The sequence below is a fragment of the Rattus norvegicus genome, chromosome 16, assembly GCF_036323735.1.
Source record: "Rattus norvegicus strain BN/NHsdMcwi chromosome 16, GRCr8, whole genome shotgun sequence".
NCBI lineage: Eukaryota > Metazoa > Chordata > Mammalia > Rodentia > Muridae > Rattus > Rattus norvegicus.
The window spans coordinates 28,576,914-28,592,857 of record NC_086034.1 but is presented as its reverse complement, the minus strand read 5'-3'; the positions used below and the strand labels follow the sequence as shown (position 1 = coordinate 28,592,857).

Below are 15,944 nucleotides of genomic sequence, written 5' to 3'. Positions count from 1 at the left end.
TGCTATTTTTTTGTTGTTACAAGCTTATAAAAACATATTTTTACTTATGAAGCAATAATATATATTAGTTTATAAAATAAATATAATAAAAATTACACCTAAATTGTAAAGAAACTGAAGATGGAGTTGATGCACAATTGTTTTTGTTTTTTATTTCTTTTCAAAAATTGATAAATAAAATTTTTCATACCCCGGGTGACAGGGATGCTAGTCTCCTGTCTGGACGTATAGAGAAATATCATTAGTAGTGTCAGGGGTGGTGTCCTTCTCATGGCACGTGTCTCAAGCTGAACCAGTCACTGGTTGGCTCTTTAGCCAAATTCAGTTCTGTTTTACCCCTGTACATCTTGTAGGCAGGAGATATTTTGGGTGTAGGTTTCATGGCTGGGTTGGTGTCCGGATCCCTCCAATTGGTTACTGAACACAGCTGGTTCAGGCTCCATAGCCCCTATGCCTGGTGTCTTAGTCATAGATTCCTCGGGGTTTCATTGTCCTAGGATTCTAGCTCTTCTCAGAGATGCCTTCCACCCCAATCCAGTTGTCTCTTCCAGAACTCTCTCCTTTCATCCAATTGATAAAAACTATGCAGACACCCACAGCCAAATATTAGGCAGAGCTCAGGAAATCCTGTGGAAGAGGGGGGAGAAGGATTGAAGGAGCCAGAGAGGTCAAGGACACCACAAGAAAACCTATAGAATCAACTAACTTGGGTCCATAGTGGCTCATAGAGACTGAAATGACAACCAAAGAACATACATGGGATACCTAGGCCCTCTGTGTACATGTAATAGTTGTACAGCTAGGGTTTCACGTGGGACTCCTAAAGCTGGAGCAAGGGCTGTCTCTGACCACATTGCCTGCCTTTGGATCCCTTTCCCTAACTGGGCTGCCTTGTCTAGATTCAATAGAAGATGTGCCTAGTTTTACAGCATCTTGACAACCCAAGACTGGTTGATACCCATGGGAGGCCTCCCCTTTTCTGAGAAGAGGTGGATGGGAGGGGAGGAAAGGTGAGAGGGAAAGAGTGGGAGAAAAAGAGGAAGAGGAAGCTGTGGTGGGAATGGAAATAAATAAATAATTGAATCAATAAAAATATTGTCACTTTTATATCCCCCCTTTACTTTATACCTTTAAATGAAAACATATTTCATTCTATTGTAAACATAAGTTGTCAACCAAATATATATCATTTGATAGGTGGATTCTAACATTTCAAAATTGTCAATACTTTCAAACAGAGAAGAGGACCAACCACCCAACATCACATGCTTTTGGTATACTCAAAAGCTAAGAGAGGAATGAGAAAACCTTATTAATGAAGGAGGAAAGGCTTTCCTTTGTGTCTTCATGGAATGAGAATGTTGTGTCAGCTTTTCATGAAGTGGTGCCTCTTTTTTTCTTCACATAAATGGAATTTTGTTATTTGTTTTTTATTGGATATTTTTATTTATATTTCAAATGTTATCCCCTTTCCTGGTTTCTTGTCCATAAGTTCCCTATCCCATCCCCCTCCCCCTACTTCTATGGGGGTGTTGCCCTACCCACCCACCCCTTTCTGCCTCCCCGCCCTGACATTCCCCTACACTGGTGCATCAACCCTTGGCAGCACCAAGGGCTTCTCCTCCCACTGGTGCCCAACAAGCCATCCTTTGCTACATATGCAGCTGAAGCCATGGGTCTGTCCATGGCTTTGGGTGTGGTTTAGTCACTGGAGTTCTGGTTGGTTGGTATAGTTGTTCTTATGGGGTTGCAAGCCGCTTCAGCTCCTTCAATCCTTTCTCTAACTCCTCCATTGGGTACCTTATTCTCAGTTCAATGGTTGGCTGGGAGCATCTGCCTCTGTATTTGCCATGCTCTGGCAGAGCCTCTCAGGAGACAGATATATCACTTCTTGGCATCAGCAGTATTGTCTGAGTTTTGTGGGTATATATGGGCTGGATCTCCAGGTGGGGCAGGCTTTGAAGCTTCTTATTTAACTTTCATTAAGTGGTTCTACTGAGGACTTAAAAAGAAAGAAAGAAATGACTACTAAGGAACTAGATTGGAAGAATCAAGGGTTCAAGGTCATCCTCCATTAAATAGAGAGTTCAAAGCCAGTCTAAGTTTCTCAAGAGCGCATTTCGAAATAAATGAATGAATTATTATTATTAATAAAAATGCAAATCATATATCAAACAACTTTATCAGAGACTGATCAAATTATGATCCTGCTTGGCCAATTGTTCCAGAGTCCTAGGATTCTGGGGTGGTTGTTACAGACATAGTTTTGCTTCTTAGACTTGTGTTTGGAACATATTTCTGTTGTTATATATATCTGGACATTTCTGTTTTTAAATTGAACATAGGTGATCTGCTTGATAGAAGATGTAGATGGAGGAACTTAGAAGAGTGGAGGGAGGGGAAACTCTACTAGGAATGTAATGTACAAATAAGAATTTAAAAATATAATTTAAAACAACGAAAATGAATCAGTTTATACAATATATTCTGGTAGTACTTTTCCCACCCCAATCCTTCCCAGACCATTCCCACTTCTATAACACCTTCTCTCTCTCTCTCTCTCTCTCTCTCTCTCTCTCTCTCTCTCTCTCTCTCGGTACAAACAGGCCTCTAAATGAAAATAGGAAAATAAATGAGATAATATAATCAAACCTTTACAGCTAGGCCTGAATTCTATTCATTTGATTCTTTCAACCTCATGTCTGTGAAATCCACACAGCTCCATTCTCCAGCAGTGACTGACATAGTTCCTGCCCACCTGGCCCCAAGACTGCAAAACTCCAATTGTACACAAGTTTCAGAGTTGCAACTCTTTCCTATGTCTACTGAAAATAAGACTTTCAACCTTATTCTAAGTAATACAATTCCCACAGGTAAATGCTCCAAGTCAGACTCTGTTTGGGTGAAACTCAAGTGAAAGTAGATAAAGATGATGGTGGCTTGGATGTTCACCTACATTCTTCAAGCCCGGGGTCACATGTTGAAAGAACTAGCATCTTTGGTCTTGAGGGTCCCTTAGCATCATTTAGTTTGGGATCGGCGCTGTACCACAGGCTAACCTGGTGTACTGGCTAGTCTGATGTCAACATGACACACAAGCTAGAGGATTTTAAAGACTAGAAATCTCAGTTGAGAATATAACTCCCTAAGATCTGACTGTAAGGCCTTTTCTTAGTGAATAATGGGGGAAAGCGCAGCCCACTGTGGGTGGTACCATCCCTGGGCTTGTGTTCTTGGGGTTTATAAGGGCTGAGCAAGCCTGGGGAAGCAATCTAGTAAGCAGCATCCGTCCAGCCACTTCATCAGCTCTTGCCTCCTCCAAGTTCCTGCCCTGTTTGAGTTCCTGTCCTGCCTTTCTATGGTGATGAATAATAACAATGTGGAAATGTAAACCGAAGACATTCTTCCCTCTCCCAACCTTCCCTCAAAGAAGGGAAAGAAAAAGCACAAGAAGCATGTACAGGGCCTGAGATAGACGTTTACACACACCGAAAGTCCATAAAAACCAAATTTGAAACCATAATATATAAATAAAAGTTCTATAAATTAAAAAAATGAAAAAATAAAGATTAAACGCTCCGACAGAAATATCATTGAATTTGTTTTCTGTTGGCCGTTTACTGCTAGGCATGGAGACTGCCCTTAAGGATGGTTTGAATCCCCAGTGAGACCCCCCCCTTTTTTTTAAACTTTATTAACTTGAGTATTTCTTATTTACATTTCGATTATTATTCCTCTACCCGGTTTCTGGGCCAACATCCCCCAACCCCTCCCCTCCCCTTCTATACTGAAGAAAATTAATTTTCCCTTTGTGAATAGTGATTGGAGGTAGCGTCTGAATTAGGGATGGGGCTTGTGTCTCCTTTCTCCTCGGTGCTGGCACCTCCTCTGACTTGGGTCCTGTGCAGGCCTTATGCATGCTGTCATAGTCTCTGGAAGGCCATATATGTGTCCATCCTGTGTGTCTAAGAGGTCTCTCTTCTCTTTCTCCTCCCTCTCTCTCCCTCTCTCTCTGCCTTTCTGCCTCTAGTAGTCCCTTAACTCCCCTCCCTATGACTTAAACTCTATTCTATACTATAACATCCTGTGGCTGGTACCTCAAGGGGAAGGGATGCCTCAGCATGGGCCCACAAAGGCACTCCCTTTCACACACACCATACTGCGCCTCTATGAAACATATTCCTTCTTCCTTATCTTTCATAAAACACAACACTAGGGAGATCCTTACCTAATCCATAAGCCCACACCTCACTTTTATGTACAGCCTTCCAACACTGATAAAAGCATATACAAATTAAACTCGATATTTTAATGATCTTTTTCAATTTTAATTCTCTCTCTCTCTCTCTCTCTATCTATCTATCTATCTCTCTCTGTGTGTGTGTGTGTGTGTGTGTGTGTGTGTGTGTGCGCGCGCACGTGCGCAAAGGAATAGGTACATTTGAGTGCAGAGTCACAAAGCTCAGAAAAGGGTGTCAGATCTTCTGGAACTGGAGTTAAAAGGGTTGTGAGTGGTTTTGCATGGGAGCTGGGAGCTGAAGTTGAGTCCTTTGCAAGAGCAGCAAGTGTTCTTAAGCACTGGGCCATCTCTTTAGCCACTAAACTCCTGATTTCCATTTCTTTTCCTTCCCACAAACAGTTTTTAAATGAAGCTAAAAATGCTAATGAATAATGACTAGGAATTTCCTAGCAAAATCATTAAGCCATAGTGACACCTCAGCACATATCTCTGTTGTTAGCATTCCGCGTAAGCTCAGTTTCTGAAGCAGTGTATCTGGGCGTTGCCTGCCATGGGACGTTAGTGATCCTGCATCCCTGCAATGCCGTGAAGTCTTCAGCTGACATTCAGGGCTTCCTCCTTCCTGTCTTAAATGTGCATTTTATAAGCCTTGTCTGCCTAGTCTCCAACTCAAGCCTCATATAATGCATGTAAGATGCACATGCGACTACACTTAAGAACCCCCAGTGAACTAGACTGGTGGGGGGAGGGCGGCAATGGGGGGAGGGTTGGGAGGGGAACACCCATAAGGAAGGGGAGGGGGGAGGGGGATGTTTGCCCGGAAACCAAAGAATTATTATTAAGTATTAAATAAATTTAAAAAAAGAAAACAATGGCAGCCTGACCCCACCCGTCATTTGCATCGTGCTTCCTTCTTGCAGTGTTCCTTGTCCCCTTTTTGTCTTTGCTAATATCAGCAAACCTCAAGTCTCACTCCTGGGGTAGAATATAGTTCGGTGGCAGGATCAGGATGTGTGAGGTCCATTCAATCAGTACCTTTCCCTATAGTCAAATCAATTATGAGCTTCATACTTCTTCGTTTTTATGGTGCTTAACATCCCTACTAATGCATTTTATATGATATATTTATTATCTTATTTGACTAATTTAATTACACTTTTCATCTTAATATTTTTAAAGTATTTGGTTTTGTATTAATGCGTCTATGGTTCATGTGTAGTTTCAGAGGATTTGGTCTCAGATCTACATACTTGCATAGCAAATATTTTTATCCCCTCAGCTTTCTCCCCTGCCACTTATGTTAATATCGTTTTCGTAGCCTTTATTAGCAGGTTCTCAGCACATCGTCTCAGCTGACATGAGCTCCTGTGAATCAAGGATTGAGGCCCCTACCATAGTGTTTTTCTTTGTTTCTTTGTTTGTTTGTTTGATTGGTTTTGTTTTCCTCTTAAGATAAGTTATTTAACTTCAGGGTTTTAATGTCCCTGCTTGGAAAAGAAGATAATGCTCTGGTTTCCTTTCAGGGAGACTAGAATGATGAGGATGTTTAAAGTTTATCTCTTTTTAAAGGAACCATTATGTGACTAATGATGCTGATAGGAAAGCTCAAGAAACACTGGGAAGTGGTGGTGGAGTCTTTTCATTTGTCACAGGTAAAGACCCATCCTCCCTCCTGCACCTTTCAGGATGCATCAAAGGAGAAGCCAAGGCTTTTGTCTGTCAGATTGACTATATTTTATACATTTTTTTAGTAACTCAAAGTTCCGGGCATAAATGAGTTAATGACCTCTCCTCTTGGCCTCAGATGCCTGAGTCATATTTTCAGCATTAAAACTGATATTAATTCTGCTGTCTCGCCACACTAAAATATTCATAGAAGACGCAATGAAACAGTTCTCTCACAGAGCAGAGTATATAAGTTGGAAAGCAGAAGGTGTCAATTTCTATTTCATATACTGTGTGCTACAGCAGGCGCCAAAAACACACGGCGAGTTGTGCAATCTTAAAAGCAAAGTTTGCCACTAAGAAGCTCTGTGTTATCTGCAACAGTACAAAGAGCTGTCACGTGGAAAGAAAGAACAGCGAGGGCTCTCGCACAAAGGCACGGAACAGACCTTAAATATTCATTACAAGTCCGCGAATTTTGTGTACTCTGCTTATGACTTTATACGTGATTTGTAGACAAGCTGTATACAGAGTTTGGTTTCCTACTGGCCAGTACTATAAGCACTTGAGGCTATTATACCTTATCTGTGTGTGTGTATATATGCTTATGTATGTGTGTGTGTAAGCATGAAGGCCCGAAGTCCACTGTGAGCATTTTCCTCAGGCACTTGCCATCTTCCGTTTAGAGGCACAGTCTCTCACAGAACTTTGAACATGCTGATCTGACAGGACTGGCTGCCGCAATCCCCAGAGATCCTTTATCGGAATTACAGGCACATAGCATAGTGCCTGGCTTAAGGTGGAAACTGGAGATTGAACTCAGCATGTGTTGCTCCTACTGCGGGAGCTTTACTCACTGAGCCATTTCCTCAAGCCCCAAACTATTTATCTTCAGTCGCTATCGATTCTTGTTTAAAAAAGAAATTACAGGGAAAACCTAAGTTTTTCACTTAGCTCCCATATATGGGAAAGCTAATACAATCCTTACCAAAAATGCTGGGTCAATTGAAATTATACCTTTTTATCAATTTTCTTTTAAATATAAAAAATAATTTTTAATGCCTTCAAGGATGGATATTGATAATTATTACTTTCACCTAGTGTTACATGATAAGGAAGACCTAATAACTTTCTTATTGAAAAGCCTTGAAAGTGAAGAAAAATGAAGGTTTTTATTATTTATTATGTTATAATAAATATATATTTAATATAAATTAAAAATCATAGTATATTGACTAGTCTATAGAACAGTATCAAACCAGATTCTCATGTTTGGAAACTTTACTAGAATGGGTTGAGGTATTTGACTTAACATAAATAGATTGCATAATTCTACCTATATCTTGAGGGTTTAATTCATCATAATTGAAGAGTATCATTTCAGTTTGCACCCCTTCTAAATCCTTCCAAATCAACAATTCCTTGCCATTGAGATGAAAACATAATTTGTCATCTAAAGAAGGATCAATCTCAATATGAGAGGAAAATTGAATATGAGATGTCAATCAGCTTGTGTGAACTGAGATCATCCTGGCAAACCAGAGTATGTGGTAGTGCCACACTGAACCCTTCCTATGTTCTCGACTAAACAGCTTTTAAATTTTCCAAAGTTGGTTTTATATGGGTATGTACATTCTAGAAAAATTCTATGACATTTCTATTTTAAATGTGTAAGTTTTGCCCAGTTCTCTACTAAAAAATGTCCTCATATCTTTCATAGCCTACACGGATAATGATCTTATTTAATGTTTCTACATATCATTAATAACAGCATAACTAATGTTAAGCATCATGAGGTAAAACTTACGAATGCTGCCATTCTGTGTTGTCTGAAATTCTGTAACTTAGTTTTACTTACGCCAGTGCTAATAATGTATAGAAGAGTTTGGGCCGAAATGTAATTGAACCTTAGGCTGTGGTCTATACTGGGCAAGCACTCTACCACTGAACTGTGTTCACAGTCCTTAACTGGTTTGACAGTACTGTTGAAAACAGCTGTTTTTAAAGAAAACATTGGATGCCAAATGGCTCAAAGAACAAAGCAATAGACTAATTGTAGAATCTGTCTTAGTCAACCTTCTAGCGCTGTGAAGAGACACCAAAAACCACAGCAACTCCTTCTAAACCACAGCTTTCTGTGTGAGATTTTTTTTTTCTTTTCTTTTTTTCGGAGCTGGGGACCGAACCCAGGGCCTTGCGCTTGCTAGGCAAGCGCTCTACCACTGAGCTAAATCCCCAACCCAGACCACAGCTTTCTGAAGTAAAGCACTTAACTGGGGTCTTGTTTCTGGTCTCAGAGGTTTAGTTCATATCAGCAAGGCAGAAAGCCTGGGGCACACAGGTAGACATGGTGCTGGAGAAGGAATTGAGGATATACACTCAGGATTGAGAGAGTATGAGATGGTCCCCATTTGACCTTCTGAAACCTCAAAGCCCAACCTCTGTGAGGCACACTTTTTCTAACAAGTAACACCTATTCTATAGAACAAGACCACACCTCACAATAGCGCCACTTTCTGGTGACTTAAGCATTCACCTTCATGAGCCTATGTGTAGAGTATTATTCAACATTACCCTGTGATCAAGGATTTTTTTTAATTTTTATATTTTAAGTCAATCTACATTGCTCTGAGGATCACACTTGGGAAGGACACAGTTAGGGACATCAACACAATGGTTAGGGATTGTGAGAGACATTCTTCACATATTTAGCAAGTCACAGTATAGTATCTGCATGAAAGGATCATTCTAAATGGTGGAATGGGGTGGAATCTCTCTAGGTATCCTGTCAAACCTACCTTGGCTTTGATATAAGATTGTAAGAAAGTACTTTTTGAATTGAAATATAGTATGTCATCATAAACCTTTTGCTACTTCTATTTCTTGAGACCTTCAGAGACATTTGTAACTTTTCTAAGTGAAAGTCATTCAGTTATTGGAAGAATCATAATTATTTATATTTTATAACAGAAAATTTATTGTAGCTATAAATCAAGTTCTGTGATCTTGCACTTTATGTGGTACTTCTCCTTATTAATAAAGTATTTCTATATTTCATTATTATTCCTTATTCTAAGACTATAAGTAATATGAGAAATATGATCTATAAAATATATGAATATTTTGTTATAATCTCTGTTACCTGAGGTATTGCTTTCTGTTAGCTTAGTTTGGGACACATCAAAATTTGCTCTAAGGTGATCAGTATCTACTAAAATTTCCAAAGATCTTTTATTTATGTTTTTGAAACCTATATTGAAATTAAATTATCAGTCCAAATTTAACTCCTCTGTCATAAGTAAATGTTAGACTTGTCAGACTAGCACACAAATTTGAGAAACCATGGTTATTGCAGGAGCAGGAGAGAAATGGCATTTGAATTGCTGAGTACCTGTTTTCTTTGTACAAAAGTTACAATATAGGCAGATATAGCATCAAAACAAAGCTAAGAAAACTTGAAATTGAAAATGGAATTTTGTAGTTACTAAACTATCTACCATACTATCGATAAGTTTATCTTGCATGTGAGAAAATGGGGACAGAAAGAATATAAAAAGAGTAACTATGATCATGGCAACAATAAATGAGAGGCCTAAAAACTGAACAACTGTCTACTTCCAGTCTGTGAACTGACTGAGGCATATTTCATTCCCTCCATTTTCTCTATATGTATAAAAATATTAACGTTTATGAGCAAATTTGCATTATTTTGGAGTAGTCTCTATTCCATGGGATAGCATAAAATACCAAATAATTCAGATTCATGAATTTCCTACCACATAACACTCGGATTAAGATTCCATTGATAGGAATTGACAAAAATTAGCCACTCTTATAACCATGAACATCTGTGTTTATTTACATCACTTCAATTTTGATTTGGAAACATAAGCGAAGCTTATATGTTTTTCAATTTTAATTTGATTGCTAAGCTTGATGCTGTATAAAAGCTGCGATGCCTAGAAAGTTTTGCCAAAATTTTATACAATGCCAAAAGAGTTTAAGAAACATGTTTTATTTACCCATGCTAAAAATGAATTCCATCCTGTGGAATTCTTAATGGGAAGTCTCAACTTCAAAGGGGTAGAATTTTATCAAAAATTTGGACTGGTGACAATCGAAGAGCCTGGTCTGGAAGCATTCTGCAGAACTGCTTATCACACTGCTAAGAGAAAGAATCCGAACACATTGGGAAGCACTTGGTAAAGCCATATGTCCTGGAAATGTCACAGTGGTGCAGGAGGAAGTAAATTGAATGTGTTCCTCCGTAATATGACACATAGTTTAGAACCACTAACCTTCCATTTTAATATTTTGAAGCGGACCACAGAGAACCTGGCAGCTGCTGTGCCCTTCAGTACAGGAGATAAATTTGCTGCTGTCCTTCGGTTGAACCAGCTCTTATGTGCACACATCAAACATGAATCAAGAATTTCTATTCTGTAAGCCCCCTTTAAAGCTGTTAAGGCCTTTGGTATCTTCAGATGGTGAACATTTCCTGTGCCAACCCAGACTTCAACTGGAAAGAAGATCTTGTTACTCTGCATAGATGAGACACCTGCAGTTTTTGGCAATGCATCTGCATTTGCAATTTTAGGGAACAAAGAGGTTCAGCAGGCATCATTGTGACTCACTGGTTTCTGTATCTCTGGATGTCTGCATCAGACACTGTGCCAACTGTGCTCTCCGTTCTTTTCTACTACCTTGAAAGTTGTCAGTCTCACTGGAGAAAGAGGCTTGGATAATTAACTTTTTAACAGGCTTGTTTTCAAACCAAGGAATGGAACAAAACCTAAGATCTTTTTTTTTTAACTTCTCTAAATTTTTCAAAAGAGTACACCTCAAAGATTGATTATACCTTAGAACTTTCATTAAGAGAAAATGACTGCAATGATTTTGTTAGCAAAAGTTGAATTTGCTTACATATAACAGGAAAAAAACTTATAGTGATATGCAAGTTTGTATTTTTTATCTTGGATAAAGAAATTATGGGTTGTAAGCGATCCAAGGCAGGTATGGTTTCTTCATTTGAGATCTGCCTTCTGTCTCTACTTCGCCAGCTTAGCCCATAGGTTTTATCCTCAGTGTTACCTTATCAACCAAGATGGTTGCTTCATGTAAGAGATTGGATCCTATAGGGTAAATAAAAGATAAATGAAGAGAATATTCCATGAGTTACCTGAAGAAGCTTTCATGGACATGTTTCCTCACATATTCTGAACAAACCTTAGGTCTGTTACCATATGTACACATGAAGGAGACTGAAAAAAACCTTCTGTTCCTTATTAAATAATGGGACTAGGAAAATAGGTTCCTTAGACAAAAGTGACAGGAAGGAAATGGAAGCTATGTTAAATCATTAGAAGTGTCTGCTATAAGACCAAGAATTAACAACTAGACTGTATTTCATTGCATGGTTCAGTTGGTAAATCTCCTTGTTCTAGAAACGTGAGTTAATACTTTTAATTTAATCTCTTGAAGTCTTTGTTTCCATTAGAAATAAATGATCAGCTTCATGCCATGTTTTGTTAGGGTGTCTCTGAAACCTTTTGTTATTTTCTGTAATTTCTCTCTTGATATGCTATGGTGAATTTCTGTTTCTCTTAATTAAACATTGTATTGTTGAGGTAGGTACAAACACTCAGAGATACTTGTCTCTCTATTTGGCAATTCCTTGTAATCATTGCAAAGTTCACACCTAGACTTCTTTTGGTAGAAAGAAGACAATGGTTGGTTGCTCGGTGTAGAAATGAGAGGTTGAGAACCTGCCTGTCCTGTGGAGGAGGAATAAGAAGGCAACAGAATCCAGGATCAAACATTTTCTAAGACTTGTGTCTTAATCCTTTATTTCATAAAATTTCTCTACCAAAATATAAATTTAAGGCTAAAATTACTAGGACAATCAGAGAGAATTAACCTCGTGGTGGTGTGCATGAAATTAGCATCTGAGAAAAGATCCTATTGTGATGAGTGGACACAGGATCTGAAGCTGTGTGTGTGTGAGCTCTTCCACCCGAGTTGCTGTTCTAAATATTCAGGTAAGAAGGACTCCACAGTGCCCATTTTAGGTTGGATTTTCTGGAGATGGACTTTATATGAATGCCCCTGTGAACACAATTGCTTGGAAGTCTTCCTGGTAACGTATAGGAGAGAAATGAAAGAGGAAGTGAGGAAGTGAAGGATCCTAAGAAGGAGTCTAAACGTTCTCATGGGAACTTTTCCTGGAAGATCTTTCTGGCAAGAATGAACCACAACTCAATGTGTTTCATTGTGTTTGAATTAATTGTGGGATGTGCTCAGGAAGTAAATTGCCAGATACCATCTATTATTCCAGCTCTATATGGATGGTCCTTTAGAAAAGGACCTTTCCACAAAGACACACAGGTCCTCTGCTGGTTGTAGGATACAAAGCGAACAGTGTCAGAAGAGCGTTGTGTTAGGGAAGTTACAAAATGTGACTAGAACACACAGACACTATAAAACTAAAACACTTCTGCATGCTATAATTGGACATTTTTCCTGCTACAAGTAGTTATAAGTACTTGGAAGTGTCACAATATTATAAAAAGCTATGCATTTGTGGTAGTTGATATAAAGATGAGGTGCAAGAACAATGCATGCTTGGTTGTAGAGAAAGATAGACTAACTTCACATACAATGATCCAAACTTCCAAGGTCTTACATGAAGCAGGTGTCCATTGCGAATAAAGCAAATCTTGAATGTGTCATAACAGAGTTATAGCACAGTGATGGCAGTGCATGCATATAGACATGAAAGTTTTCTATACATTGACTGTACTGAATCAAGGATACTTAGTGTGACTTAATGCAAAGGGAGATGTGTTTTAAAACATTCTGTATAAATCTGTATTTAGTAATGACTGCTATCTTTTACATTTTTATTCATTCATATTATAAATATATATATATATACAGCACATAATGAACAAGTTCAAGGACAGAAAACTCAGTAACTGTGGCCTTGATTGATATTGGCAAGTGGTCGAGCACAGGTAGCCTACACTTAATTTCTTGTTGGAACTTGTAACTCTATTTGTGAGAGCATAGATTTACTAACTTACTATAGCTTTTGGTATTCTCTTGCTAATATTATTATTCCTTCCACTTATGTAGTCCCTAACACCTTGAAAAGAGGACTAGAATAGAGAGCACTCAACGTCACTTGCAACTCTCATATCCCATGGTACTGTAAGGAGCAGTGTTCAAATAACCACAGCTCTTTCAAGTCACGTTGACCTCCTCATGACATAATGAGGCACAGATGCCTTTTTTTTTCAAATGAAGCCCAAATAACAGCTTGTTTAAAATGGAGAGGAAATGAGTCCAATGTTACAAAAGGAAGGTGGGTGAAGTGCACCTAATTACAATTTTCATCTTCCAGAGTGTAAACCAAAATGGAAAAAAAAAGTATGTGGAACAAGGAGAATATATAAAAGTAAAAAGGCTCATGAGGGGCTTGAACTGTTTCTTTATGGACCAAAATGAAGCTATTTCAGCATAATGGCAATAACCCTTGGAAACTGCAGTGAAGCACTACTTTAAATTTTTCCTGTGGGCTAGGTACAGCTAGGAAAGTGACTTTTTCCCAAACTCAAAGTGGCTTGGGACTACAAGCAAACATGATATACAACTATTTCCAGTCAAATACAAAACAATTTTATGTGTACAAACTGGGAAACCATGAGAGAGGTGATATTGGGAATTGGTGCCTGTCTGCTCACCCTTGCCTATTGTTCTTGCTTGCATCCTGTGGAGCATTGCCACAAGCTTCAAAGGCCTTTTCTGGATGCAGACATAGCAGCAATGAAGGAGAAATGTTAGACTCATTGTTTTCTGCCTCAAATTCTATATGACACAGCGTTGCATATGAAATAGTTCTCGACTATGAACACATCATGTGCTTTAATCTGAAACCACATCAAAGAATACCTCATCTAAATGGGGGCATTTATGTAGACATTTCTCATTTTATAAAAAATGAGATTTGCCTTCTTGTTTGATATCTATATGTTTGCGTGTATACATTTGTGAGTTTCTGTGCACTGTGCACATAATGATACCAACAGAGGCCAGAATGGCATGTCAGACACTCTAGAACTGATTGGAGGAAAAGGTCATTGTAAGCCAGCATCTGAATGCTGGGTACTGAACCTGGGAACAGCAGGTGCTCTGAACTGCTGACCTATTGCTGTAGCCCTCCCGTGCCGACCTTTCTCTAATAGATGCAAATAGCATTATTACTGACTAGATATTGTATGTTATAGACCACACGCTTTGCTTTTCTCAGGTCAACTTGCTTTTCATTTTATTAACTAAAAATTTGAAAGAATTTGATGAGCCTGTTATAGCCCCTTACTTTTTGGTTATAAGATTTAATTGTACAGCTTGCCCATCCCACTCTCATGCTGGTAATTGAACCTTGTATTGCACAGGCTATACAAATATCCAGTGAATGATTTACATCTTCAGTCCTAGGAGAATTTCAAAAGAGAAGAAAAGTGAAAACGATAATATTTGACACCCATTACATTTGAAAGTGAGGTATTATTTAATCTTTCCATAGATAGAAAAAGTGATTCTGAAGAAAGTTTGAGAATGACTTGACTCCTCTCATGGTTTTATTATAATATACCTATCACACTTTGGTTCTAATTCTTCTATCCCTTTTTAATGGCCACTCTATTTGGGACCCTAGAATCAAGAATTGGCATGAATCTGCGTGTTTCCCTTGCTTGTAGAATAAGTTTAGATTGGCAGTTAGAGATGCTGGCAGAAGGTATAGGACTCTAAGTCAGAGGCAAGAAACAAAACCAAACTAAAGCAAACCAAACCAAACAAAACAAAACCAAACAAAACAATCCTCTACTCATAGTAAAAAGGTGAAAAGTCTTCGGGGACTTCAGTCTCTCTTCCTGCCCACTCTTCCGACAGTGATGTAGAGAGAAATGCCATGTGAGTGACCTAAACATAATACTATGTACATAATATGTCCTAAACATAATACTATATACATCTGTGTCACAGCCAAGGAACCTTAGCAAGTCCTTAATGTTAAAGATCCTGATAGCAGAGATGGAGTCATCCAGGACAGATACTCTAGAGGAAGGTAGTATTATCTTTCTTATTTGAGAGGAGTACAATCTTTGAGTAAAACCAACAAAATGCATTCATAAGACTAGGAGATTTTGTCTAGGAATATTGATATTGGATTTTAAATCATAAATAGGTTATCAGATATTGTCATTTGACTTTTCTATTTATATATTTAATATAGATGACAGAAGGACAGAAAGGATAGTCATATAGATGATGCATGGAGGATGACAGGTAGAGATGTATAGATATATAAAAGACATGATAGATATAAATCATAGGTGATAGATAACAGACAGGATACACAGTTTCCAAAGATAAAATTTCATTGTAGTATTGCTACAGTATCAATTTTACATGGGTACAAATGAAATTATTTTGCATTGTTAGAAAGATATATGAGAGAAAGAAAAGATATTTTTATCTGTATTACTGTAAAAAGTCTCCTTATTTTAATGATTTGGTTCATTCTCTCTAAATTCCTCACGTGGTAGAAGGACTGCTGAAGAGTCGCTGAATTGTCTTCTTTCTCTGTGCACATTTCAGAGTTGCATGGCAGTCGATCATCTGGACTCTGGAATTTGTTCTAAGACCAATACTGTCTCTCTTGCTTCCTAGTCATGTTTCTTCTGAATGGTCCCTAACCTTTGTAAGTTGTAGAGAATTACTCTTAATGAAAATATTCATTATTTTCTTAACAAAGTTTTGGACTTTATAGACTATTTGGCACCCTCTTAAGATGCAAAACATTATCCAGTATTTTTTAAAAAACTAAAAAGCTAGGAGATTCAGAGATGACTCGGTGACTAAAGGTGAATCCTAGTGATGTAGATGGCCCTACCAGTTCAGGTCACAGTACCATGGCAAAGCACCAAACTTTCTATAACGTCCATTGCAGGTAAACCTATATATTTCTCTGGCCTTT

General features: G+C 38.3%; 1 protein-coding gene across 9 annotated transcripts in view; it reads left to right on the top strand.

The window, feature by feature from the left end:
* Marchf1 (membrane associated ring-CH-type finger 1) overlaps positions 1-15,944 on the top strand; it is an 858,714-nt gene that overhangs the window by 288,015 nt on the left and 554,755 nt on the right. The window contains exon 3 of one of the 9 annotated variants that reach the window (XM_039094634.2): positions 15,566-15,668. The exons of the other annotated variants lie outside the window; for them this stretch is intronic. The gene's annotated coding sequence lies outside the window, so the exon portion shown is untranslated. The remainder of the gene's footprint in view (positions 1-15,565; positions 15,669-15,944) is intronic. 9 annotated transcript variants of the gene reach the window in all.